The 24,461-nt window shown below is 35.2% G+C and overlaps 1 long non-coding RNA gene across 5 annotated transcripts in view; it reads right to left on the bottom strand.

Moving 5' to 3' along the window:
* LOC147834466 (uncharacterized) overlaps positions 1-21,204 on the bottom strand; it is a 171,341-nt gene extending 150,137 nt beyond the window's left edge. For 3 of the 5 annotated variants that reach the window (XR_015504131.1, XR_015504132.1, XR_015504130.1), the window contains exons 1-3: positions 20,887-21,204; positions 10,173-10,245; positions 6,297-6,390 (exon numbers count right to left, since the gene is read on the bottom strand). This is a non-coding gene — a long non-coding RNA (uncharacterized LOC147834466). The remainder of the gene's footprint in view (positions 1-6,296; positions 6,391-10,172; positions 10,246-20,886) is intronic. The other 2 variants (XR_015504133.1, XR_015504129.1) reach the window with 1 other exon arrangement.
* Between the last annotated feature and the right edge of the window lie 3,257 nt (positions 21,205-24,461).

Raw genomic sequence — 24,461 nt, 5'->3', positions numbered from 1 at the left:
ATTGATCCAATCCAATGTTGCTTTGAAAAACTGGCTCAAAAAGTAAGCTGGATTACCTGATCACGGATCGCAAAAACAGAATTACTAAATCTGGATCAATTTGATCCGGATTAAACCTTTTGAAAAACCGGGCCCAGGAGGTTGATTTAACTAACTCTTATCACCTGTTTTGGAACCAACATACTCGCGGTAAGCAGGTTTTGGGTAAATCAACCGAGAGTTTAGGGTTTAGCAGACGGTAAGTTAACCCAGCTTTCTGGAATACCCCCCAGCATTTTCAGTTGTTTTGTTTTGTTGTTTTATTGTTTTACCCCAAATTGGGTTTATGGTTATTTTATTTATTAAGTTAAATAATACAAATACTTGATTTTATTTTAAATTAAACTTCTAAAGAATAACCACTATATTTAAAATAATTAAAAAGTTAAATAGTTTCATTTTCAATGGTTTCATTTTGTTTAACTAAATCAAATAATTGACTGTTGGTGGGTTGACTGATTGGACTCTAATCGTATTCTAAAATTTCTTATATTCTTTTGTTGTCAATAAATTTTTGATATTTTTAATTTTTAATATATACATTTATTTTAGTTAAGCTGTAATAAAGTACAATTTATGTTAAAAACAGTAGTTTGTTCCAAACAAAATACATATTTATGCATAAAATACAGCATGAGTCAAAATCTGTAGCACAGCTGTAATCAGGCCATAAAAGTTAGGCCCGACAGGGTCTGAACCCGACAGAATTTGGCCCGACAAGTACATTTTGATTGACCGCCTGAACCCATTTACAGAAGCAAAATTAATCAAATGTGCTTTTGGCTTTTTTTTCAAGAATAAGTTGTTTATATGCGTTTTAACATAATTTGTTCATAACAAACATATAGGCCACTAAAAATTTGGAAGAAAGAAATAAAATAATTCCTCTGTAACATCGTAACATTCTCAGTACTCTAAATAAGCCTAGGTATACACTTAGCCATTAAATTGACCAATACACCAATAAAAATAAGTCTCTCCTAAGAAATTAAATTAAAATAAATTCTAAATTATGATTGTTTTTTGGCATTAACAAAATTAAGATAAAGGCTCTACAGGATTTGTTTCACCACTTTTCTTCACAATCCGGCCTTAAGGTGATGGTGAAGCTGAATATTAAAAGAATAATGCCAACATTAGCCTACATACTCTCACTACATTATGCATTTATGATTTAATTAATATTTAGCTATAATTTGAAAATCCTTTACTCACCAAGATTAGGCTACACCGTTTTGTGGAGGAACATTATTGAATCCAAGACGGCTTTATTCTGCACTCACTGATGTTGCATCCAGCAGCACTGAACACCCTTTCGCTGCTGCTAATGGCCGGGATGCATACTGATCTGGCTAATTTTGCAAGTTTTGGGATTGTTTGTTTACTTCCACTAGCCAAAAACATCCATTTCATTTTCCATGACAAGGGTTTTAATGTAGCGAGTGACTTCGTCCTTTCCCCTGTCAGCATGTTGAGTACAGATTTCAACAGATGGACATTTGAATACAGTACGAAGAGGATATTGGTGGTGCAGTATAACACTCACTGACGTTTCCTCATTATTTAGGTACAAAATAAAGGCAGAAATGGAAGCTTCACCTCAACAGGAATAGAAAGAGATTATTTTTATGGTGAGCATGGGGTTCATAATGGATGACTGGACACAGGAGAAGGAGGGGTAGAGAGGGGATTTCTGGCATGGAAGAGTTTCTTATCTCCAGACAGGCAGGGCTACAGTGATAATGAGCTCAAGGGACCATGTAAACTATCACACGCACACAAACCTGTGTGTATATGAATGTTCTGGGTGGAGCACTTGACTTTGCAAATAACCTCTTATCTGTTTTTATCAGACAAAGCACTGGTCATTCTGGACATCCTGTGAAACTCCCCTCATTTTTTGAAAGTTAAAAATATATATGTGGGAAACATTTTTCATATGCATCTGTGAGAGGTCATCCAAGTTGTATGTGTGTGTGTGTGTGTGTGTATATATATATATGTGTGTAAACTGTATTTGACATTTTATTCATGGTTGTAAAGATATATATTCTATTTGTTTCATTGCTCCTATCAGCATGATATAAGTATCATAACAAACATTACTTGATTCCATTTATATAATAGGCTTGATCACCCCAGATTCTGGAAGCGTAAAAAAATATTTGGAATAAGAATATTTTACAATGCGGGACACATACAAATACACTAGTTTCTGTATTTACTAACATGAACAAACAATAAACAACACATTTATTAAAGTTTTTATTAATGTTTGTTAACATTAGTTAAGGAAAATACAGTTAATCATTGTTATTCCATCAAGACATTCAGTGTCCTGTCAAAGTTTTTTGTTTATTTTCCTTGTGTATCATGGACCCCCTTACCCGCCCTGAGTTCCTTCTCCTCCAGCTGAAGCAGAGGGAGCGCATGCTCTAAGAAAGGGGTGCCCAGTCCTGCTCCTGGAGATCTATCTTTCTACAGATTTCAGTTGCAACCTTGATCATACGCACTTGTCTTTAATTACCAAGTGCACCTTCAGATCCTACTTAATTGGTTTAGTTGCTTTTGGTCATGGTTGGAACTGAACTCTGCAGGAAGGTAGATCTCCAGGAACAGGATTGGGCACCCCTGCTCTCAGATCATACCAGACTAACTGACTTAAATGCCACCAGCCACATGGATGACGCACTCTATGCATTGTACGATGCAAGCCTTCACACTGCGCCAACAGTGCCGTCGCCCTCAAGAGATCCTCAACCGGATTTTACTGTATTTGTGGAGTAGACACTGGTGAGGCATGGATTTCCTTTTTTCCTTTCTTCCCGTTGTGTGGAACTACTGCCAGTGTACAGTGTTGGCGAAGAGCCAGAGCCTGCCACGACCTACGAGCCATCACTGTAAAGGAGATCTGCCCACTGCAACATGGCTGAGGGTAAAAGATCTGAAACTGTTTATGGTGGAGGATGTGGGTGAAAACAAATTTACTGACTTCTCAACTGAGTTTACTCTCCCTCCACAGACTCCAGAATGCTCTGGGAGTGACAAAGTCTCACCTTCCCCTGTTTCCTTTGCCGTTGTTATGAGGCAGCCTCTCTGCTCCACCTTAGTCCTCCATCTATCCATCCCCGCTTACAGCCTCTGAGTCATGGTCTACTCCTAGGCCCATCATCCATGTGGCTCCACCACAGCCCCAGATTTCTCCTCCTCTACTGTGGCTCTATCACTTCCACAAGACTCCCTCATCTCTCTGGCTCAACCAGGCTCCTTCACCTTTCTGGCTCAACCTTGGTCCTTCGTCACTCCGGTTCTACTTCGACCTACAGAATCCCTGTCTCTTTGGCAGTTGCTGACACCTTTGACTCCACCACAGTCCTCTGGATCCTCCTCCTAGTTACCCGAGACCTTCGGCTCTCCATTTCCACCTAGGGCTCCTCCACCACCTAATCCACCTCCTGTAGTTGAACCACTGGAATCATCGGCCCTGCCTCCTCCATGGCTCTTCCCACTGTCAGCTACACCATGAGCCACCATTGATGTGTGCTGGGTCTCCATCTGGCTTTTACTCTGGCTGCCCCCCTGGATCCTCGATTCGTTACTTCCCTGGTCCTCTGCCCTCCTCCGCAGCACCCCCTTCATTTTTAGATGGTACTGTAGGTGCGAGGAAGTGCCTTTCCAAAGAGGGGTGTACTGCCAGGATTCTGTGCTTCCTCTGTGCCATTGTTTACTTCCTAATGTTATGTCACGTGACTGTTCTTTTCTCCCTTCCAACCATTTAAGTGTTTTATGTGATCGACATGCGTTACTGCCATCGTTGATCATTTTCATTGAATCAAACAACTGATGGTTTGATTGGCTGACAGCTATATTTTGGATGAACTCAGTATTCATGATTAAATTTACTTTAAATCTACCTTTAAATCTTTATTCTTCTACAGCTTTCAGTCTTTAAACTTAATATCAAAATCTCAGGCATTAGAGTCAGATTATATTTAAAACACAGGAGGATTTTTAAAACATGGCTGAACCCAGTTTGTACCTCTACAACATATGTCTCTGATCTAATAATTTCAGTTTATAGGCAGAGGTTAATGAGAGCTGAAAGCCAAGTTTGATACTGAACGGTGTTAGTTCTCACACATATCTTTTACAAACACAAAGAAACTTCTTATATGAAGCTGTGCATTATGCCACAGGGCCTGGTTAATTATTATAGCATGCTGAAGTACTAGAGGAGTCCATTTAAAGTGCAGGATAATATGGGATACTATATACTAGCATTAATACATAAGATCAATGTTTAAATTAATGCATTTTTGGCTAAATACCCTAAAGCCTATTTAGAGAGATGGAAAATTCTTACATAATCAATTATTGTGGAGCCAACAATGTTAACACCCATAGATTTTACACATATATTTATATACATCTCACATTGCTCAACAAGAATATACATTACAATTCTAAGTTTGAGACTGCTAAATCCGTTTTTATTCAGCAAGGGGCATTAAGGTAATCAAAAATTAATGTTATCCCAAAATCATAATATTTCTTACTTTTTTTTTTGTCAAAATGGAGTCATTTGCATATTCGTATTCTGTTACTTATTACATTGTGTGTGTTTCCATTATTATTTTAGCATGCTAAAGTACCAAAGGAGTCCATTTAAAGTGCAGGATTATAGAAGATACTATATACTACTATTATTGCATAAGATCATTGATTGAATTATGCATTTTTTGAAATATATGCGTTTTTTAAAAAGAAAAATGTAATACTCATATCATATACTTATTAAATAACACATTCTGCAAAACATAACATGGTTTCCACAAAAATATTAAGTAGCACAACTATTTTCTTTATAAGAATAATAAGAAATGTATTTAGGCACCAAATCAACATATTACATTTCCTGAAGATCATCCCACGGTGACAACTGGATGCTGAAAATTCACAAATCGATGCTTGAACAATATATTTAACTGAAAGTTTTGAATATTATTGTTTTTAAAGTAATTTTACTGTAATATTGAATACTGAATTTTACTGTATGTATATGCAGTGGTGTAAAATAACAAATTACATATACTCACTACTGTAATTACTGTAATTGAGTAGTTTGTCTCAGAAATTGTAATTTACTAAGTAGTTTTAAAAATGTGTACTTTTACTTTCCCTTGAGTACATTTTTAGTGCAGTAATTTACTCCACTACTTTCTTTCAAATTTAAGTCACTGCTTTATTTTTCATGTCTATGGGGATTGGAAAAATCAGTCCTGTGATTCCTGGAAGGTACATAGAAGGTAAATCGCATCATAATGGACTAGCTCAAGACATGGGAGATTTATAATTGCAGCAAACTGTTTGTAAACATTAAAAGTGTCCAAGAAGATGTCCATAATCTTTACACACAATGACCAAGAGATTCTTAAGATGCATGTCACTGATGAGAAGATGATGGAGGTTTAATGTATGATAACAAAAATGGCCTTAAACACCCAGCAGGCACAAGACGTCAACATGATGTCAGATTGATGTAATGCAACTACGTGGGGACTTTGCATTCTGTTTGGAAAAAAAATTTTGGTTTCCACACCTGATGAATAAATATAAATATTTGACATCAATATGACGTTGGTTTAATATGGTGGCTCGATGATAGATTTTGGTCACTTTTCAACACAACCTAAAATCAACATCATTTGACGTTGTTATTAGACATCAAAATAACATTGTCCTCTGACGCTGGCTAGACATTGGCTTTTAGTCACATAATGTCACGACCTTAATCTAACCTAATATTAACATCTATGATCTTGTGTGCCTGCTGGGCAATAACTTAATGCACTACAGAATGTTATGTTTACACACACATGCACAGATTACAGCGTAATACTCACTACTCTCTACTTTTGAAAGGGCTTTTTTTTTTTTTTTCAACAGGTACTTTTACTCTGCTTAAAAGTAATGGTACTTTTTCGTAAGTATGATTTTTCAGGACTCTTTCCACCACTGTGTATAACTAATTAACATAGCCTTAATGAACATAAGAGACTTATTTTAGACAGATGAAACATAACAATGAAAAAAAATAAAATGAAAAACATTCATGTGAAATGAAAAAACAAAAATGTTTTACCCCAAACAGTTAGTGTAAAAGTAACATTTGTTTAGCAGAATTTATCTACAAATTTAGAAATTACAAATTATGTATAATATCCTTTTAATGTGTCATCTGTGACTTTCAAATGCACCTGTCTGTGTCTGGCTGGTGTTGGTGCTCCAGTTCACCTGTTTGTTTCCAGAGGATTTACTCAAGGTTCCGTCCACATCTCAATGGGTAATTCCCTGCAGCCAAAACAAACAGATTGTAAATAATGGCCTCTCCTTCACAATCACACACACATATCCACTCCACCCAAGACTATAAAGTGTTTTTGGCGCTTACAGTAAACTCTGACCTGCCCGTGTTTGTCATTGGTAATTGGTAATTAAACGGACAAGTGCTCTCTGAAAGCACAAGAATTTAGCTCAGCTGAGTCAATTAGGACACAAGGTAAATATTTGTGCAGTGTCAGGCTTACCTGAGTTAATTGTAGACATCTATGATTTAAAAAAAGTATGATAAAATATTGGCTATTATGGATCACAAAAAAATGTGGTTCTATGCCCATATATAATTTTAAAAGTTATATGTACTGCTTTTTTCTAGTGTCATTGGAAAAACTAACATTTTCAAAAAAAGCTTACGTATACATCAAATTTGCTGCAACTAAACTACAAGGAACAGTAAAAGAGATAAACATCAACACTGGATCCATCACTAACCATTAGGCCACAGCTCCACCACAATTGGACCATATTAAGCAGTTATAAATTACTGAATGTAATTACTGTATTACTGAAACATGTTTTATTATCTATCAAATTTAAATTATTGAAATATTGCTCCTAAAATATCCACTTCTTATTGTTCTGTGTCTGACTTAGGTATTGTCCACACTAATACACTACCTGACAAAAATCTTGTCGCCTATCCAAGTCTTAGAAACAACAAATAGTAACTTGACTTCTAGGTGATCACTTTGTATCAGAAGTGGCTTATATGAAAGATAAAGGCCTCTAGATCAGTGGTTCTCAACTGGTTTGGCCATGGGACCCACATTTTCATATGGTCATCATGCCACAACCCACATTTTTAGGAACTATAATATAATTTTAGGAATTATAATACATTTGCATTTATTTGTTAACATACACAAGAAGTAACCGATAAATCAAAATGTATCAAAGTATAGTAATATTCCAGAGTAAAAATATCAAACACTGTAAACAGTGGTTTTTAGATTTTACAGTGGATTTTAGCTTTACTTTTAGCTTTATTGAAGATTAATGTCTGTTTGTACATGCTCCATATTGCCTCTCATCAAAAGACAACTAAACATTGTCACAATGTTTTAAAGAGACAGTAAGTAAATAGGTAAAAGCTTCATGTCTTATCTAATATATATATATATATATATATATATATATATATATATATATATATATATATATATATATATATATATATATATATATATATATATAATAAAATATACAATATTGAAGCTGTTTTATTTTATATAAAAAAAAGTATATAAAAGTGTCTCATCTTAATACATGAACCAAAGAGTTTTCAGTTGTTTTAGTGTGGATGACCTTTTTAAAAAAAAAAAAAAAAGGAGTTGAAAATTATTCTGCGTTTATAGAATAAAAAAACATTTTTTCAATGTATCTGGATTAGTGTAGATGTAAACATAACAATTTTTAAGTTCACCTCTGACTATAAGCATCAGTCTGCATAACTGCACCACTCCCTTGCTATGTTATATTATGATATGACATAAAGACACCTTAAGTCCAGTGAAACATTTTACTAAAGACTACAATACACAAGACATGTCACTCATGAAGTTTGAATGGAGAAAAGTGTAACGGTCAATACGGCAAATAAAGCCCAGTCTACTAGAACAGTAGCCAATCATCAATGATTATAGACTGATGTTTCTTCAGAAGAGAAGTTCAGACCAGACGTGTGCTTTTACAACAGTTTTTGTGGTCAACAAACACACTGGAATCTCAGCGAACACTTGCTTCACAGATATAAGATATATATTCACATAAAGATTGTAAATCTGTAATTTAAAATGAACCCACTACAGTCAAAAACAAAAGTTTTTGTTTTGTAATCTGTATGAAACGAACACAAGGTACAGTCCATACTGTCAAATGCATATCACTTGACAGCAGTTACTCAAACTCCCACAAACTGTAAACAAAGATTCGGTTTTCGGAAGGACATTTGCCATCAAGACCAAGTTGTGAATTATTTCTGAAGAACAGCGTGATCTGACGAGCATTATTCAGGGGATGATAATGTGTAACAATGCCATAATTGAGGTTTGTGACATGATCTCGTTCCTTTCGAGTGTGCATGTACATTAGCTCAAGCAACCTGAAAAAATGCTGATTTTGTTTGATTCGAACGTTTAAAAACAAAACTTATGAGACAGTAGTTGTTTAATTTTATTGGTGATTCTAAATATGTAATCGTAAGCTTGGTAAACTGGTTTGGAGAATTTTAAGTTTCCCCATTGAGATAGAATGTCTGAGCATACTGCCCGAGAGACCTTTCAAAGATGGCCGCAGATTGAAATGACTTTGGTTCAACACAGGATATAGCACCCTCCAAAGGGCACTTCAGAATGAAGGATTTCACAATCCTTTACACAGGGAAGTTGTTTGGTGTTGCACACTGCTTTCTATTTGGAAGGGCTCGACCCTGTGCCCTAAACCCTTCAAAGAAATTAGGCCATGTAATACATTCATTAGTTCGATATTTTATGACAAATCTGTCACAATCTTTACATGAAGCAACGAAGTAAAATGTTAAAACAGTTGCAATCTTTCTTGAGAACATTACAAAAACTTTTTAGTATCACCCACTCAATATTTAAATTTTAAATGGTCATGAAATTTACAAGAAGTAAATAATTCACCACAGTTATACATATGTTTTCCTTGAGTGTAGGTTGTTATGTTATTTGTCCTTTTTTCAAATTTAGAGCATCGTAATGATCTTCCGTGTGAATGTTTGTGAGTCAAAATTCCATGCACTGTGGTCATACAGACAGGTTCAGCACATGACAGGGTAAAAGAGAGATTACAGTGGCACAAACATAATAATTAAACAGCTGTTCTTCCTCGAGCAGGTGTGTGATTATGTGAGTGTGTCGTGTTTGAGAGCTGGCCTTTCTGAGAACTTTCCAGGTGCATGTTAACATTCTGTCTGTGGTATTTACAAACTCAGGAAAACATTCACATAGAAGTGAAAACACGCTCACAGTCTCACTGTTCGAGAGGTCAGACTTTTTTTCCTATTATTAGTCGCAGGCAGTAGGCGAACGATAATTGAAAATGTGTGAGACGATGATTTTTCTCACACTTGTATGTCATATTTACAAAATGAACTGATGACATGCAATATAATCATGGTAATTTTACAACTGGGCAAGATGCCATATTAAACCGAAAAGCACAGTTAACTTATGCTCAGCAAGGCTGCAATTAGTGGATTAAAGGGGCAGTAAAAATATTAGTTTAATATTTGTTTTAAACGATTATGGAAAGTTGATTTTTTTAATGTTTAGTTTTTAAACTTTAGTGTAACATGGTGACTATTAATCCTGAAAACATTTGAGCTAAATATTATTTGATTATTTTTTTAAATACGAATATGATATGATTGTTCGATAACACTTCACAATAAATTTGTTATATATAATGTTAATGCATTAACTAATATTAACAAACAATTAACGATACCTTTATAACAGTATTTGTTAATCTTTGTTAATGTTAGTTAATAAAAAATAAAAGTGTTCATTATTAATTCATTTAACTGAATAACAGTGCATTAACTTGTGTTATAAAGGACAAATTTGACTTTAAAAAGCCATTAGTAAATGCTCAACGATGATTAATAAATGTTGTACAAGCATTGTTCATTCTTAGTTCATGTTAAATACATTAACTAACATTAACTAATGAAACCTTATGTGTGACATTATGTGTGTCTTTTTACTCACCCTTAGGCCATCCAAAATGATGTCACGTTCTTCATGAAGATTTTAGAAATTTCGTCTGGACTGTCTCTCGAGCCTATAAATTAAATAATGTAAAGAAAAAATGTCAATAATATTCAGTTTCTTTCACAGACAGATTATCTTTATGAGCTGAAGATATTGATTGTGTCTGTGTGTTTTTAGAGACAATGACTTGCATTTTACAAATTAGTATTTTACCAAGGTTTCAGCTAAAAATCTTGAAGGGATAGTCACCCTAAAATGAAAACTGTCAAAGTTTACTCACTCTTCACTGTCATCACAAACCTGTATGAGTTTCTATTATCTGTTAAACACTAAAGATGATAGATGAAAGAACCATTGACTTACAGCCTGATCTCACGAGGGAACGCAAGTATTTTACAGTTTCGTCTCATGAAAATGTATGATTTTAAAAAGGTGTGGTGCCCAACCGTCATCGGGGGGATATCCAATTTGTACTAAATTGTACAAAGGAGAAACTCGAAATTAACATTTTAAAGTACGAAAGAACATTCTGCAAAATAACTTCTTTTGTGCTCAACAGACAAAAGAACCTAATAAAGGTTTGGAAACACTTGAGGGAGATAAAATAGTTACATTTTCGGTATCCCTTTTTTGGGGAAATCTTAAATTTGAGGTGAACTATTCCATTTACACAATGGAGTGTACTAAAAGTATGAATAAAATGATTAAATCATGTGTAATATTCATCCATTCATTTTCTTTCTGCTTAGTCTCTATTTCAGCGGTCGCCACAGCAGAATGAACTGCCAACTTTTTCAGGGTATGTTTTACGCAGCATTGGAAAATAGGCATGAGCCGGTTAGGGTTGTAACAATATACCGGTATGACGGTTTACCACGATTTGAACGTGCACGATTATCATACCATGAACAATTGCATATCAACGGTTTTAACCCTTAAAGACCGAGACAGCCGCCCGCGGCTAAAAATAAGTATTGCTCTTAAATGTTTAATAACTTTTGATCCGCTGATCCGATTCATACAATTCAAAGATTGGCATAAAGAAGAGAATCTCAGCTTTCCAGTGCTGTAACATTTGCGGACTTTCAGAGGCTCCGGAATCAGTGCAGTTACGTCATCAAAATTTGACAACGCTGATTTGACAAAGAAACGCTCGCCACTGTGTCTCCGGACAAACCAGACATGCTACATTGATGCATTGTCCCTCCTCCATGCCCAGATTGGTTCAAACTCGCTATATCACAACCAATAAGCATAGGTTTCGCTTTTGTTTGTGGACCATCAATGAGCTTTTTGAAAAACACGGAATGAGAGATAGGCATACATTTATGCTCGGCTAAATAAAACGCAAAAAAAAAAGTTTTACATGAAATAATTCTCATTTAAGTACTTTTGCATGCACAGCAGCACAGAAACATGACAAAACAGTGACACAGCAAAGACGAACTGCTGCTCTTGCTGTTTTCAAAAGACGCAAATGAAGGTGCAGCTGTTTGTCTGCATTGCAGACAACCATATCCAAATCCATAGACAACCATATCCATGCTGGCACATAAATCCTAAGGATGTTCCATATTGAATCTAGTTTCGTTATGTAACTATTTATAGTATAGTAAATATTTATATCTATTTTTTTACTGAGGATTTGCACCATGTTTATTTGGACTTTGACACATTATTTATTCTTATTTTTTTTTATTTGTTCATTGTACAAGTGGACACATTCTCTCACCTCAGCGGTCAAGATTAAGTCCTGAAAATCTCAACTTGCTTACATTTCTTCATCACAACCTAGACTGAAAAAAACAACGCTTTAAATACATGTTTACAGCCATAAACTTGGTATTGCACTTTTGGTCTCCCATTTATCCTGCTTATAAGGAAGGACAGTTTAAGTTTATTTTTGTCTAATCTTAAAAGACCTTGCTTGTTTATTCCTTCTAATTTAATTTATTAAAATGGGTAATTTTTCAGTTTATTTTTATAAAAGACTTCTATAGTTCTATTAAAATGGTTCTTTCAAAAGTTTGTTGAAATAAAACCTTTGTTCAGTCAGAAAACGTGTTCTTATTCTTTTCAGGGTCTTTGCTATGAGAATTACTATTTAATACCGTATACCGCGAAACCGTCAAACCGTGGTATTGTTTTAGACGATTATCATACCATAAAAAATTCATACCGTTACAACCCTAGAGCCGGTATAAGATTCTGATCGTATGTTAACCTTAGATAAAAATATCACGGTTTGACGGTATTGTGATTACTGCTCTAAAATATATTCTTTTTAAATGTCTGGTTAAAAACACAAAACCTTTTTTCCCACTGAACACAAACATATTTTATTTAGAGAAACATTAAAAATATTTTTGAACAGTAAAGGCTATATATATATATATATATATATATATATATATATATATATATATATATATATATATATATATATATATGCACATAAAAAAAAAAAAAAAATATATATATATATATATATATATATATATATATATATATATATATATATATATATATATATATATATATATATATATCGTAGGAATGGTATAGCAGAAAATTTTGGTGGTTTCAAGACTTTTGCAAACCGCGCTATACCGTGAAAACAGATATCGTCGCATGCCTCATAGGAAACATCCATACGCATTCACACACACACATACACTACAGACAATTTTGTTTATTCAATTCACCTATATTGCATGTCTGTGGACTGTGGGGGAAACCAGAGCACCTGGAGGAAAACATGGGAAGAACATGCAAACTCGACACAGAAATGCCAGCTGGGACTCAAACCAGCGACCTTCTTGCTGTGAAGTGACAATGCTAACCACTGAGCCACCATGTCACCATAATGTGTAATAGTAATAACAAATATCAAACACAATCATTTCCTTTTTAGCTTTTTCTTATATAATGTGTGAATGTGTGAGCTGACTTTTTTCACATCAGCAGGATTTTTTAATTATTTTGTGTCAAACCAGCAGACCTGGGTTTGAGAAAGTGGCTCCATGAGGTCTCCTTTTAATTTAAGATAAAATCCAAATGCATCTCATAAACATGAAGTGTATTAAATTTGTTTGTGTGTTCAAAAAGGCTGGGGATCATAAAAAGTGTTTCTCAGAAGTAACTGTAAATGTGTAAATTCAGGTGCTGGCCAGGAGAACACAAAAAAGACTAATAATTCCAGTTTTCCACCCGATGTGATTCAAAACTAAATGTACAGCAAGTGAGAATTTAGAAAAAATAAATAAAAAGGTTCCCTCTCCATAAAAAGCTCCCAGTGTGTGGTCTGTCTGCATCTTAAGCATTTGTGGTCATTGTAAAGACTGTTCTTACACTCTTTCTTCATTTCACCTCATCAGTGGCTGGTTTTCCATTATGATATCAGCCATTGCTGCTAAACTTCTGACTACCAGTAGATGTCTAACAGCTCCAGCAGCTTATGGCTTATTAAAGTTTGGTTTCTCTGAGGGCTGCTGCAAAGCTTTGCTTGAAAAGAGAGCTCATTTTGTCTGTCACTCAAACAAAATGATGCCAGCTCACTGCTGCTGAGTTCCTTGGTTTGTGTAATTGGCTAGCAAGTGTAAACCACTTACCATACTTGAGTAATAAGGCATGATAGTGAGGCATGTGAAGACACAATCTGTCAAAGTTTGGTTTGGTTGGAATGATAGAAAAAGGTGTTATGTGAAAATGTTGTGTCTTTAAACTGGAATGTTCTATTTCAAAAATGGGTTTGCAATATTTATGATCTATATGGTGATGTTGTAACAGTAGTTTTCTGAGCTGACATTACAGAGTATCCCATTTACTAAGAAAAAACACATTTTGCCAGTTTTTAAATTGTTATCTGGAATGGAAAATTATTTGTTTAAATTATTTGTTTGACGGCAAAACTAACTATATATATATATATATATATATATATATATATATATATATATATATATATATAAAACTTCAGTCTTGGGTGCCATGTGATCTTTTAGAAATTATTTTATATAGCTGATTGGTCTTACATGTCAACTATAAATATTTATTGTTATATATTGACAAAGGGGGGCGGCGTGATGGCGCAGTGGGTAGCGTTGTTGCCTCACAAAAAAGAAGGTCGCTGGTGCGAGTCCCAGCAGGATCAGTTGGCATTTCTGTGTGGAGTTTGCATGTTCTCCTGGTGTTCGCGTGGGTTTTCTCTGGGTACTGTGGGTTCCCCCACGAGTCCAAAGACATGCGCTATAGGTGAGCTAAATTGTCTGTAGTGTATGTGTGGGAATGAAAGTGTATGGGTGTTTCCCGGTGATGGGTAGCAGCTGGAAGGGCATCCAATGCGTAAAAATATGCTGGATAAGTTGGCTGTTCATTCTGCTGTAGCGATCCCTGATGAATAAAGTGACTAATCCAAAAAGAAAATGGATATACTGACAAAGACGTGTGTTATTATTGTCATTTTATGACCATTTTAGGGTGTGTGAAAATTGTAAAAAAAAAAAAAAAAGATATATATATATATATATATATATATATATATATATATATATATAATTTAGGGTTGTAACGGTATTGAAAATACCATCATACTGCAATAGCAATTTTTTTCGATATTACCGTAGTCGCATGACTCTGTAAAACTATAGGTCGTCTGAGAAAATTTGCTCAGGCGAATGAAGCGAACGGGAGGTAGCGGAAACTACAATTCCCATCAGCCCAGGCGTGGCCATCATCCTTTGTGGTCTGTTGTCGCTACAGATCCAGTAATGCGGAAATCGAGTGTGCTGCTTGTAGCGGGAATGAAAAAGAGCTGGAAATGATCGAAACTAAAGCGGGTGTTTTCGCCGCGCGCGTACTGAATAGCGGTGTTGTCCCGCGCGTGCAGATCAGCTGTGTTGTCGCGCGCGTACTGTAAAGCGGGGAGGAGGGGTTGAGCGCGCATACTCAAGAGCGGTGTTGTTGCGCGCCTACTGAAGGGCGGGACGGAGGGTGTGTCGCGTCGCGGGGGAACTTTTGATCATTTTGGAAGGGCATTTTCTATCCAAGACTAAAAAGGGCATGTGCACTGCACAGGTTGAGCCCTATGTGTGCACGTGCCTGCAAGTTGGGGAATACGACTAATAACAGTCATGGGGACTGCAGAAACACAGCACACTGTTCAGATTGATGCAGACATTGACTTGTACCGCAAAGAGACCTCTATCTCACTCATGGCTTGTCCTCTCAAGTGGGGGAAAGACAATGCACAACGTTACCCACTGCAGTCAACCTGGGCCAAGTCATATCTCTGTCCCAGAAACCTCAGTCCCAAATGAGAGGGTTTTTTTCTGTTGTAGGGGACATTGTAAATACCCAGAGATACCAGCTTTTACCAGATTATAGTTATATGATAATTTTCCTTAAATCCCATCTCTATCTAAGTGAGTGAGTGAGTGATTAAATGTTGAATGTGATGAGTTTTCAACAATAATTTTAAAAATTTTATAATTTTTTGTTATTAAAATTGAAGTTATTGTTTCAAAGCTTACAGATAGATGGCTAATTTGTATGTCATTGACACTTTTGGCACTTTTTTGGAGTATTTTCAAAAGTTTTGTTTTTCCTGTAAATGATTCAATAAATACCGTATCGTGACATTCATACCGAGGTATTTCCGTACCGTGAAATTCTGATACCTTTACATCCCTAATATATATATATATATATATATATATATATATATATATATATATATATATATATATATATATATATATATATATATTAGGGTTGCAACGGTATGAATTTTTTACGGTATGATAATCGTCTAAAACAATACCACGGTTTGACGGTTTCGCGGTATACGGTATTAAATAGTAATTCTCATAGCAAAGACCCTGAAAAGAATAAGAACACGTTTTTTGACTGAACAAAGGTTTTATTTCAACAAACTTTTGAAAGAACCATTTTAATAGAACTATAGAAGTCTTTTGTAAAAATAAACTGAAAAGTCTCCCATTTTAATAAATTAAATTAGAAGGAATAAACAAGCAGGGTCTTTTAAGATTAGACAAAAATAAACTTAAACTGTCCTTCCTTATAAGCAGGATAAATGGGAGACCAAAAGTGCAATACCAAGTTTATGGCTGTAAACATGTATTTAAAGCGTTGTTTTTTTCAGTCTAGGTTGTGATGAAGAAATGTAAGCATGAGATTTTCAGGACCTTATCTTGACCGATGAGGTGAGAGAATGTGTCCACAATGAACAAATAAAAAAATAATAAATAATGTGTCAAAGTCCAAATAAACATGGTGCAAATCCTCAGTAAAAAAAATAGATATAAATATTTACTATACTATAAATAGTTACATAACGAAACTAGATTCAATATGGAACATCCTTAGGTTTTATGTGCCAGCATGGATATGGTTGTCTGTGGATATGGATTTGGATGTGGTTGCATGCAATGCAGACAAACAGCTGCACCTTCATTTGTGTCTTTTGAAAACAGCAAGAGCAGCAGTTCGTCTTTGCTGTGTCACTGTTTTGTCATGTTTCTGTGCTGCTGTGCATGCAAAAGTACTTAGTATAAGAATTATTTCATGCAAAACTTTTTTTTTTTTTGCGTTTTATTTAGCCGCGCAGAAATGTATGCCTATCTCTCATTCCGTGTTGTTCAAAAAGCTCAGTGTTGGTCCACAAACAAAAGTGAAACCTATGCTTATTGGTTGTGATATAGCGAGTTTGAACCAATCTGGGCATGGAGGAGGGACAATGCATCAATGTATCATGTCTGGTTTGTCCGGAGACACAGTGGCGAGCGTTTCTTTGTCAAATCAGCGTTGTCAAATTTTGATGACGTAACTGCACTGATTCCGGAGCCTCTGAAAGTCCGCGAATGTTATGTGATACAGCACTGGAAAGCTGTGATTCTCTTCTTTATGCCAATCTTTGAATTGTATGAATCGGATCAGCGGATCAAAAGTTATTAAACATTTAAGAGCAATACTTATTTTTAGCCGCGGGCGGCTGTCTCGGTCTTTAAGGGTTAAAACCGTTGATATGCAATTGTTCATGGTATGATAATCGTGCACGTTCAAATCGTGGTAAACCGTCATACCGGTATATTGTTACAACCCTAATATATATATATATATATATATATATATATATATATATATATATATATATATATATATTTTTTTTTTTTTTTTTTTTTTTTTTTTTTTTAAGTATGATTTAATTTAGGCTAACTGCTATTTAATGCAATTTTAAATAAAAAAAACTTTAATAAATATTATTAAAAAACACTATTTTATAAAAAAAAATATATATATATATATATATATTTAAAATAGGGATGTAACGGTATTGTAAATACCGTCATACCGCAATATTAATTTTTTTCGATATTACCGAAGTCGCATGACTCGGTAAAACTATAGGTCTTCTGAGAAAATTTGCTCAGGCGAATGAAGCGAACGGGAGGTAGCGAAAACTACAATCCCCATCATCCCTTGCGGTCTGTTGTCGCTACAGATCCAGTAATGCGGAAATGGAGTGAGCTGCTAGAAGCGGGGATCAAAAAGAGCTGTAAAACTCTAAGGCCCCTTTTACAAGAGTGCGTTTTAGTTTTAAAACGGCGTTGTAGAATGAAAACGATCCGCGTCCACACTCGCGTTTTACCCAGCGTTTCTGAACAGCTCTCCGTCCACACCAAAACGCTGAAAACGCACATCACGTGACCACAGACACTCTCGGGCAAGCGCTCCAGCATTTCTACCCAGATGAGAGCTCTGCTTGTCGGACTGCTCATCAAGCATCTCCCGCTGGATCTAATCTCACTATATTTGCTAAACGTGATATTTCATTCATGTTGTTGTCTTTATCTAACGACATAGGCCAATTCCCTGACTTTGGTCATTGGAATCTATTAAGTTACTTGTTCACGGGTAACATGTTTTGGTTAAGCGCAAAGATAAGTTAATGATTAATCCAGGTACATTGACTGATCGCTTGCCTTTATTTCCTACAATGTATAAACTTATTGTATGTTATACTTTTATAATTGTCGATTATTAAAACTGATATTCAGCAAAAAAAGGGTGCGTTTCGTATTTTCACTGAAATTGAAAGGAGGTAGTTGTTATCGGCTCCGTTTTGTTATAAATATGCACACAGTGAAGATGACGCTCATATATGCAGCACGGCGCCTCAACATTTCTGCTGTCTGTTAAGTTTTCTAATATTAAAAAGGAAATATGCAGTTCCTTAAATCATGTTTACATTTTATTGTTGAGAAAGTGAAACAACGTAGCCAAGGTGATGTGAATGAAGTTATAAAGTACACTGTTCCCTTTGAAGATTTACGCGTGTCCTCGGTATGTTTTCCATATCAAACTGAGAAGGGGGAGACTGCAGCCTTGATCAACCTTGCGAAGTCTTAACTTACAAGAAGAGGATGCGAGACTGAACTGTGTGTGGGCTACTTAATATTGAGGAAAAGCCCCAATCAGATAGGCGAACGTTTGCAGCCCTGCCTCCGTTTTCAGATGTCTCCGTCTTTCCCCATCCACACTGAGACGGAGCAGCAGCGTTTCAGAATGAAAACGGCCTCTCCAGCGTTTTCGAAACGCTCCGTTTTCGGCACTCGAGAAATAAGTCATATAAGTCATATCTCTCTTGTCCCAGAAACCTCAGTACCAAATGAGAGGTTTTTTTTTCTGTTGCAGGGGACATTGTAAATGCCCAGAGATACCAGCTTTTACCAGATTATATTTATATGATAATTTTCCTTTAAACCCATCTCTATCTAAGTGAGTGAGTGGTTAAATGTTGAATGTGATGAGTTTTCAACACTACTAAATTAAAAACTTAAATTTTTTTTACATGGTTTAATATTTTTTTGTTATTAAAATTGAAGTTCCTGTTTCAAAGCTTACAGATAGATGACTAATTTGTATGTCATTGACACTTTTGGCACTTTTTTGGAGTATTTTCATAAGTTTTGTTTTTTCCTGTAAATGATTCAATAAATACCGTACCGTGACATTCATACCGAGGTATTACCGTACCGTGAAATTCTGATACCGTTACATCCCTAATTTAAAATAAATCAAATGTATTTCAGGTCAATTTACTAACTGTAACAATGCTGGACACTACTAATAGTTGCTCAAATATTTGTGTAATGTAACGTTTCATTCACCTAGCCTGATGAAGTTCAGGAGACCGAAACTTTACATTAAATTACTAAAACAAATAATTTATTAAAACAAATTATTTAAAAAAATACAACTCATTTAGTGTTAATTTACTTAATGTAAAGGAAGTAAAGGAAATTATTCTTACTATTTTGCACACTATACCTATTCTTGCTCAAAAAAAACATTTCGTTCTCCTGAACATTTTACATAATTTAACACAGTGATTATTGTTTCTTCAGATATGCCGAGTTTAAACTGAAAGACCATTTTATGAACCCTTTTATTGATTGTAATGATCGTGATAATCATACAAAAGCAATAATAATGCAAATAATCTGATGTTAATAAAATAAATGACCTACTTTGTTAATTTAAATTTAAATGACCTTGTAAAATGGCTTAAACGTTTTATTGTGAATTCATGTTTTTTTTTTGGAAGTAGACTACTGCTTTTAATTAGAGCTTATTTGAACAACTCGTCAGTAGTTTTCAGGAAAATTCACCTTTTCTTCACTAAGCATTGTTTCTAAAGGAGTTCCCTGGGTGAGCTGACTCCTCCAACAATCAGCTAAAATGTTGGTAACATAAATTTCTATTTAAATTTGTAATATTTGTATATTACATCACCTATATTTACTGAGCTCATAAGTGTGCAATAAGTAGATATACGGATTGTGTGACATTTCAGCATTCTTTGATAAACAGAAGACAAAAAGTAAAAATAACTTATTTGAAAAAGAAATGCAGACATTCAGAGAAACATCGACTGCTACAAAAAAGTCCACTGAGCAGCAAAAGAAAAACAAGGAAAGACAATCCCAAAATAATCACAGGAAAAGAAACACAATGGAACTGTAAAGAAGGCAAATATGAAAGAATAGACAGGAAAAGGATTCAACAGAAATTCTGAGGTTTTTCCTTGTGCAGCCTCCCCCTGGCTGCAACGTGATAGTATAATAAGCTCTGGGTTTGTGAACTGCTAGACGTTCTCAAACACACATAAACAAAACAGCACAATTTGATGCATGACATTTTCAATTTGCTCAAAATATTAGTAAATTGATCGATTTAAAAAATAAATGTTTTTTATTGTTTGGAGTAAATGTTAGACAGCATATTCATTATATTTGTTTTTTGTTTTGTTTTTTTTTTTTTGTTTTTGTGAAAAGAAATTATATATAAAAGAACTTTAAACTTCTTCTCACACTTTAGCGTTTCTTTTTTTAATAATAATAACCCGTGAGAATATGTGATGTGGTCTCACCTCTGGCATGAAAAATGGTCTATTTAAGCCACAGCTCAGATACTGGGGTATATCCAGATCCGTTACTGTTTATGTGAATGTTATTCCGATCAACTGTAACGTTAGTGAAGTGGTCAGGTAATGTCTGTTAAGATTGACTCACTACATTGCAAATATATTTTGATTACATGACGCGTGCAGATGGGGTAAGTGATTTAATAACATTGTACATGTGTGATCATCATTTGCAGACAAATCATTAATAAACTGTTGACTTACAGTTTAGGAGCACATCTCTTCGACCCAGCTGTGACAAAATCGCATAAACATGTGCCAGCTGGGCTCGGAGTCGATTCCAAAAAGAACCGAATCTTATGATTCAAAAATTAGGCGTTCACCAAAGGGGATTTAGTCCTCTATAAAAGCATATTTTAGTTAACAGATGTAATGAGTAATTTGACTGTCAACTGACAATAACGACCGAAAGTAAGGTGCGTTTGCGCAAACAGATTCTAAAGGCACCCCTTAATAATCCAGTTCAAAAACACGATTCAGCCGATTCCGTTACGTCGTCGCGTAATGACATCACTAGAACACATCACTACAACGTGTTCTACGCAATATAACGTTAAATGTTGCAAAATGTAAATAAGATTTACTTGTCTACAATAAACAATTCTTATAAACTGCATTAACTGCACAGTAAAGCAGGACTGTGTTTTGTTCAAAGCACTGCTTTGAAAATATAAATTATGGATGCTAGACACAAAGCATCTTATTTTTAGCCTTTTAATTATAAAGACTGCCAAAAGCCTTTTTTTTTTTTTTGTCAGCTTAGCTTTCTTTAAAATTTCTGTTCAACAGAAGAAATAAACTCATAAAACTTTGGAACCACTAGAGCAGGGGTGCCCAAACTTTTTCGTATGAACAACAAAAAAATGTTATGTCATTGAGACACGTGGGCCGATTATAAATACAACAAACTGTATTACATTAAAGTTGCCATAGGTAATTTACTAACTTATTTTAAAATATTTTAATAAATAAGTTGAAAACAGGGCGAGGCAGTGGCGCAGTAGGTAGTGCTGTCCCCTCACAGCAAGAAGGTTGCTGGGTCGCTGGTTCGAACCTCGGCTCAGTTGGCGTTTCTGTGTGGAGTTTGCATGTTCTCGCTGCCTTCGCATTGGTTTCCTCTGGGTGCTCCGGTTTCCCCCACAGTCCAAAGACATGCAGTACAGGTGAATTGGGTAGGCAAAATTGTCCGTAGTGTGTGTGTAAATGTGTGTGTGGATGTTTCCCAGAGATGGGTTGTGGCTGGAAGGGCATCTGCTGTGTAAAAACTTGCTGGATAAGTTGGTGGTTCATTTCGCTGTGGCGATCCTGGATTAATGAAGGGATTAAGCCAACAAGAAAATGAATGAATGAAGTTGAAAACATTACTTTAAATTGTGTTAACTAATGCAGTATATCTTTTATTAGAACTTATTAGAATAAAATTTATGGCACAGTGGAGTTCAATGATGAATACGTTTGTCAAGCAGAATCTGCCTTTGCCTTCGTTTGCTCACTGATACTGTATCTCTGGAATGTCCTCTATCTGTTGGGTGTTTGTACATTTAAAAAAAATATCAGATTTAATTAATTAAACATTTAATTTGCATTAGCTTTTTGTAGGTAGCTTAGCAATAAAACAAACAAACAAAAAAGTTACATTAAATTAGAAATAGCAGTCTCTAAATCATCCCCACCATTCTCCCTCTCTTCTCAGATGGGATGGTGGGCCAAATCAAAGGTTACCATGGACATACTTTGGCCCACAGAACCTGGTTTGGGCATCTCTACACTGGAGGCTGAGTGAACTGTGAGTAAATTATAATGGACAGACATATTTAAAAAAAAAATCATGATTATAAATTTGCAACAATATAATATCATTTTATACAATATAAACTTTTTATTTTTATTTAGTAAAGGTAAGCCTTCTTTTTTCTGTACAAAATATGCATTGTCAAAATATACATTGCCAAACTAATTAAAATGTGAATAAAATCATTGAAAATGTTGCTTACTTCTGTGTTTGGAACAAAGTGCAGCCATGCTTCTTGTCAGCAGTGGATATTTCGTAAAAATAACAACATGCCGAGGGGTCATTAATACATTTTGATTGGATGACAAATGTTCAATATCATTGAATTAATTTCAATGACGCAGTGGCACAGTAGGTAGTGCTGTCGTCTCACAACAAGAAGGTCGCTGGTTCGAGCCTCGGCTGGGTCAGTTGGAATTTCTGTGTGGGGTTTACATGTTCTCCCTGCGTTCGCATGGGTTTCCTCCGGGTGCTTCGGTTTCCCCCACAGGCCAAAGACATGTGGTACAGGTGAATTAGGTAAGTTAAATTGTCTGTAGTGAATGAGTGTGTGTGGATGTTTTCCAGAGATGGGTTGCGGCTGGAAGGGCATCCGCTGCGTAAAAACGTGCTGGATAAGTTGGCGGTTTATTCAGCTGTGGCAACCCCAGATTAATAAGGGGACTAAGCTGAAAAGAAAATGAATGACTGAATGACACATGCACATTATTGAGATGTCTATTCAATGTTAATGACATATTTTTAGTACCATTTGTATATTATTGTACCGATTGCAGAACATCTACTAGACATCTACTGTCTGATGTTAGATGTTTAAAATGTGTCTTTAAGATGTTTAGAATATTTAAATATGTTTATAAAATCTTTGTTCACAGTAGTTGTTTTCTAACAGGAAAATCTAGTACATACATTATACAATATGTCTAAAAAATATGTTTAAAATATGTTTTGCAGATATACATGTGCTTTTGGGCCTTGTGTTTGAAGCTAATTGTAACTCAAATGCACATGTGAATGTATTTAATGGTGTATGTTGTCAAAAGAATAATAAGTAAAAAAAAAAAGTTTGCCATGGACAATCAGCCTTTTGATTAGGATTTGAATCAGTTAGAGACATTGTAAAGATACAATATTGTCTTAATGCAGCTAAAAGGATGGTAGCAACCTGTTGTCTGAGAGTTTCAAACATTAACTCAAACTCACCATCAAAGTCAGTGTAAACTGGAAAGCGAGGCTGCTTGTCAGATAATGAAGAAACATACAACCAAAAATTTGGAGTATTTACAACTTTGATTCTTTATCAATTAAGTTCTTTGCTATTTAGTGCTACATAAGATTTGTTCCTCATAAAATACACTTAAGAAACTGCCCTTTTACTTCTATTAGATAATCCCAAGAGATGAACTCAAAATTTAAGAAATTGCAAATTGTTCTTCAATTTACATGTCCACTTAATAATCATTTATCATTCTGGAAGCCTAAAATACTTTAAACATGACCATGGAGCTCCAAACCAGGTATAAGTGTGTTTTTTTCCAGACAATATTCGACTTAAGATACTAATATTTAAAAAAATCCAGAAACCAAGTGTTAAAAAAATCTAAATATTGAAAAAAAAACACCATAAAAGTTGTCTAAATATGCGCAATGCATATAACATTTTTAAAATGTCTTCATGGAACAGCCTACTTAATATTCTACATATTTTTGACAGGTACAGTGGCTCAGTGGCTAGCACTGTCGCCTCACAGCATGAAGGTAGCTGGGTCAGGTCCCGGCTGAGTCAACTGGCATTTCTGCGCGGATTTTGTATGTTCTCCCCGTGTTCACATGGGTGCTCTGGTTTCCCCCATAGTCCGAAGACATGCAGTAGCCTATATAGACGAATTGAATCAACTAAACTGGCCATAGAGTATGAGTGTATGTGTGTGAATGAGAGTGTGTGTGGGTGTTTCCCAGTACTGGGTTGCGGCTGGAAGGGCATCCG

Source organism: Danio rerio, chromosome 12, assembly GCF_052040795.2.
Source record: "Danio rerio strain M-AB ecotype USA chromosome 12, GRCz13ab, whole genome shotgun sequence".
NCBI lineage: Eukaryota > Metazoa > Chordata > Actinopteri > Cypriniformes > Danionidae > Danio > Danio rerio.
The sequence above is the reverse complement of the archived record's forward strand: the minus strand, read 5'-3'. Positions and strand labels throughout refer to the sequence as shown.